Source organism: Hyaena hyaena, unplaced genomic scaffold (genome assembly GCF_003009895.1).
Source record: "Hyaena hyaena isolate Hyena2069 unplaced genomic scaffold, ASM300989v1 scaffold_1465, whole genome shotgun sequence".
Taxonomy (NCBI): Eukaryota; Metazoa; Chordata; class Mammalia; order Carnivora; family Hyaenidae; genus Hyaena; species Hyaena hyaena.
This window is the reverse complement of record NW_024082095.1, coordinates 78,414-83,838: the sequence shown is the minus strand read 5'-3', so window position 1 is coordinate 83,838 and position 5,425 is coordinate 78,414. Positions and strand designations below refer to the sequence as shown.

The 5,425-nt window shown below is 37.9% G+C and overlaps 1 pseudogene; it reads right to left on the bottom strand.

Moving 5' to 3' along the window:
* Positions 1 to 225: 225 nt before the first annotated feature.
* Positions 226 to 4,128, bottom strand: LOC120225642 (annotated as a pseudogene).
* Between the last annotated feature and the right edge of the window lie 1,297 nt (positions 4,129 to 5,425).

Here is a 5,425-nt window from a genome sequence, read left to right as displayed (position 1 = left end):
CTGCACCAGGCAGCATGAGTGGGTATTGAAAGTACCACCGGGCCAGGGGCTACTCAAGGACACACTCAGCAGAGTGTTAACAAAAGACACTGTAAAGGTTGAAAACAAATCTTACACAGACTTACGTTACAATTTTTCTTTTCTTTTAGAGGAGTGAGTTGAGTACGGGGTGGTTAAATGCATTATAGACAAGAACAAAAAACCATGCTGAAACCAAGTAGTTCATCACTTTTCTTCATCTTCCTCCTCCTCCTCTTCATCTTCCTCTTCTTCATCTTCCTTTCTTCCTTCCTTTTCTTTCTTTCAGACTTGATGATGCCTTTTTTTTTTTTTTTGCCGTATCAGCCTTTCCTTTAGGTCAGTAGGCAGCAATATCCTTTTCGTATTTTTCCTTCAGCTTTGTAGCTTTCTTTTCGTGGGGCCGCTTGTCAACCACTTTCCCAGTTTCTTGCAACCATCACCAACAGATAGGCCAGGACGTTCTCTTTGATTTTTGGGCGATACTCAGAACAAAATGAGAAAAAGGCTGATGGAGGCCTCTTGGGTACCCTGGGGTCCTTCAACTCCTTTTTTGTTTCCCCCTTAGCGGGGATATCAGGATTCTCTTTCATAGCGAGTCTTGTCCTCCTTTGCCTTGTCTTCAAATATTCCTTTCTCTTTAGCAGACATGGTATTCCGCCTCTCCAAACACTTCTTCCCCAACTCAGAGAAGTTGATTGAAGCCCTTGGCCGATTCCTCTTTGATCTTCCCTGAAATTTGCACAAAGAACACATGTGATGTGTTTGGCCTCTCAGCTTCTTAGGATTGCCTTAGTCCATGTTGAGTTACTTTCCCCAGCAAAGCACAGGGTCGCCCAACTGGCTCTCACTTGCCCTGGCACTGTCTCTGTAGAGCTCAATGTACTGCCATAGCTCAGAATTATTTGAAACAAATACCTCTCATTACTTATTATCCATGGAATCTCAGGGCTAATTCCGAAGAATCCATATTTATATATAAAGTAATTCCAGACTCCCATAAACACATGACCCAATTTATTCTCGCTCTGCATGTGGCTTATACTAATTTCTGATATAATTAATTCAGAGATGTTTTCCTAAACTAGTCAAGTCTTAATTTTTTGCCGTATCCTTTGTGTTTTTCCATAAATATCAAATTATATCTTCTCATACTTAGGAGTAGAAGGAGTGAAATGTTAGGGATACATATATACAACATATTATATGTATGTACCATATATATATTTTATACAACATTATTAGCAATGGCTGCACAGTTTTCTAAACATGGCATACCATTTTAACTCCTACAATTAATGTCTGAGAATTCCAGTTGCTTTATTATCTCCAGCACTTACTACCTTAACCATTCTGATGGGTACACAACGACCTCCTTAGAGCTGTCATTTATATTTCTTTGATAAGTAATGGTCATGAACGTATTTTCATGCACATACCACTTGGATAGCCTCGTTTCTGAAGTGACTTCTCAAGTTCTCTGGCTCTCTCTGTGCACCCCCGCCCCCCGCAAATCAGGTTGTTTTCATCCTATGTACTGAATTGTTAAGCTCTTTATATGTTCTGGACACAGATGCTAATTCACAGTGCCTTAGATGAGCAGTATAAATTTTTATAAAATTCCACCTTCTCTTTATTATCTGTATTTCTGTGTGTTGTTTAAGAAAGATTTGATGACTTTAAGCTGTTTAAAATATTCAACTATATTTTTCTTTACAAGTTATAGAGTTTTAGTTTTTATATTCTGGTCTGTTCTCTTTCTCCAGTTGATTTTTTATCCCCATATGCTATAGAGGTTCTTTTTTTCATAAGATATAATTTTGTTTTTCTATATTTTGAAGTGATACTCAATTTCCAATTGTAATGCATGGACCCTTTTTCTGAAAATCAAGTATAAGTTTAGGTCTTTTTCTGTATGCTTTGATATTTTATACTCTACTCCCTTCAACCTTAGTCATCCATTTCAAAAATATTTCTTGGGGTGCCTGGGTGGCTCAGTCGGTTGTGTCCGACTTCGGCTCAGGTCATGATCTCATCGTTTGTGGGTTCGAGTCCTGCATTGGGCTCTGTGCTGACAGCTCAGAGCCTGGAGCCTGCTTCAGATTCTGTATCTCCCTCACTCTCTGACCCTCCCCTGCTCATACTCTCTCTCTCTCTCTCTCTCTCTCAGAAATAAATAAAACATTTAAAAAAATTTTTTAAATAATTCTATTATATGTATATTTATATACATTTCAAAATGCATTTTATAATCATTTTGTCAAGTTTTATGTATAAATCTACTGGTATTTGATAAGAATAGTATTGAATCTATAGTGCAAATTGATAAGTAGCATCCTAATGATATCAATACTACCAATCCATGAACATAGTAAATCTCTTCATTTTTAGGTCTTTAATTCCTATTAACAAAGTTTTGCTTGCCTTTTTAAAATTTTTTTCATGTTTGTTTATGTTTGAGAGAGAGAGAAACAGCGTGAGTGGGGTAGGGCAGAGAGAGGGGGAGACACAGAATCTGAGGCAGGCTCCAGGCTCTGAGCTGTCAGCACAGAGCCCAACATGGGGCTCAGACCCATGAATTGAGAGATCATGACCTGAGCTGAAGTTGGAAACTTAACTGAGAGACCCAGGCACCCCTATATCTCTTGCTTTTTTATGGTATGTTTATATTCATTTAGCTATAACAATTAAGTGTGAGATAGTTTGAGAGCATAGAGCCTCTGGAATCTGTAGACACAAAGGGAGCTTGTACACAATCATGAGCTCTTTTCCACAGTAGGGGGGATGCATTTCCAGGAAAGGTTGGAGACAGGACAGGAGACTGAAGTGTTAGATGCCTGCAGGAGGGTATCAGCCACCGCTGAAAGAAGAGCATAAGGCCATTTCCAGATCTTCCTGTGAAGGGCTTAAACAACTTGGAAAGAGGAGTAGTGAGTAAAATGCTAATTAGAACCAGAACTAGACACTACTTCACACACATTGAATACCTAAATTAAAAATCTGATAATAGGGGGGCCTGGGTGGCTCAGTCAGTTCTGCTGCTGACTTCTGCTCAGGTGATGATTTCACAGCTTGAAGCCTGGAGCCTCCTTCGGATTCTGTGTCTCCCTCTCTCTCTGTACCTCCCTTGCTCACAATCTCTCTCTCTCAAAAAAGCAAACACTAAAAAAGTTGTTTTTAATATGATAATAAAAATACTATAAAGTATGAAGGGTAACTGAACTCTTTAAAATAAGCTGTTAGGAATACAAAAGGACTCAGTCAATTTGAAAACAGTTTGGAAATGTCTTTGATCTCTAAGTATATACGTAGCATGTGATCCAGCAATTCCACTACCAGATATTTACAGATGGGAGATTAAAACATATGTTCACAGGGACGCTGGGTGGCTCAGTCGGTTAAGCGTCCGATTTCGGCTCAGGTCATGATCTCAGGGTTCATGGGTTCGAGCCCCGTGTCGGGCTCTGTGCTGACAGCTCAGAGCCTGGAGCCTGTTTCAGATTCTGTGTCTCCCTCTCTCTTTGACCCTCCCTTGACCACACACTCTCTCTCTCTCTCTCTCTCTCTGTCTCTCTCTCTCAGAAATAAATAAAACATTAAAAAAATTTTAAAATAGCAAAACATATGTTCACAGACACAAAAAATATTGTTTTATTTTTTCAGCTCTCCATACATGGTGTCCCACAAAAAGAAACAACCCAAATGTCCTTGCATTTGTATTATTAACTGTGATCTATCTGTAGAGTAGAATGCTACTTATCAACAAAAAGATCAAGCCGCTGATACTACATAAATACTAGATGCAAATGCTGAGTAAAAACACCAGAATAAAATGATCACATACTGTATGATTCATGTATATTATGTTTTGAAAAGGCAAAACTGTATAGACAGAAAATAGATCAATGTTTTTTAGGATCTGGGGACAGAGAGGCAATAACTACAAAAGGGCACGAGGAAACTACAAAATGTCCATGTATTGAGGTGCTTTCAACCTAGGGACCTAGACATTTAAAAATGAATTTTAATGTATGAAAGTTATTACCTTAATAAGGAAAAATTATAAAAAATCACCTTTAACACTTTGATCTCTTCGATCGCCCACCTCATTGTTCCTTTGTAGTTAGAGAGAGATAGTCATAATTTTATACCAGGAGAAACTATCTCATTACTATATATGGGCTCTGGGCTATCTTGTTTGTTTGTTTGTCTATGTGTTTACTCATACACATATACGTGCATTATTTGATCATGGACTCTCCGAATATAATTTGCCAAGAATGAGGCTATGCACTGGGCATAAACTTTTAAATGAAAAAGTTTTGATTTCTGCTAAAGGCCAGACAATGCCTCTCACCAAAATTAACGGGAAAACTAGGCAAAATAGATGGTGTACTGGGTTTTAGCCAGTTGCTAATATTAGCTCATGTCAGCACTACTTGGAAGAATTTCACTCAGTTCTCTGCCTCAGAACCACTTCTGACCCAGAGTGAAGAGAGGACAGAAAAGTGGAATATGAACAGAGCACAGGAGTCTCGCTGAGCTGAGGAGACAGAGATCAAGGTTTGGGCCAGTGAAGCAGTGGGAGAACGTATGGTGGGCACTGGAGAGGAGTTAGATGTGTAGGAAAGGAAGCCAAGTAGAGGGAGATTACCCATCAGTTCTTGGCTGCAGGCTGGGCTTTAAATGAGCTGGGCACAACCTCCAAGAGCTCATCAGATAACACCTAATACTGAGATCAGAACAGAGTGGAGATACTTCAAATTGAGCAGAGTTGGTGAAGCATCTTGTCAATAGATGTTGGTTTTCATAGTGAAGCGATGCTCATTAGCATGTCATTAACACCTCAACGTACATGTGAGGTATAAAGCGTTGCCATATTCAAAATTAAACTGAAATTTTCAAAAAAATGCTTACTTATTAATCCATTTAAAATATTAATAATAATATAGTGAAAAATATAAACAATATAATTTTATGAAAATAATTATATTTTCCAAAACAAACCAAAGTATATTGAGAAAAGCAGTATTTTACATTTTTGCAAATGACTTAGATAACTAGATTAAAAGAAGTCAATTGGATTCTTATGTCTGTCTGCCTTCTTTATTCAGTCTGACTGGATAACATTGTTTGATAGACTTATCTGAAGGAAAATATGGCTTTGCACACATGTGTGGTTTCAAAAGGAGAATATTATTATATTTTTCTGATAATCTTGGATATTCTTTCTACATTTCAAATAAAATACTCGTTGTTTTTTAGTGTCTAGTTGCAAAAGGGAATGTGGGATGATATCAATGAATGGATCTTTTCCATGCATATGGATTTGTAACATTAAGTAGGCATCGTTCGTGGGTTCAGTGAATTAATGGAGATCTTTCAAATGTTGACTTATTTCATTATA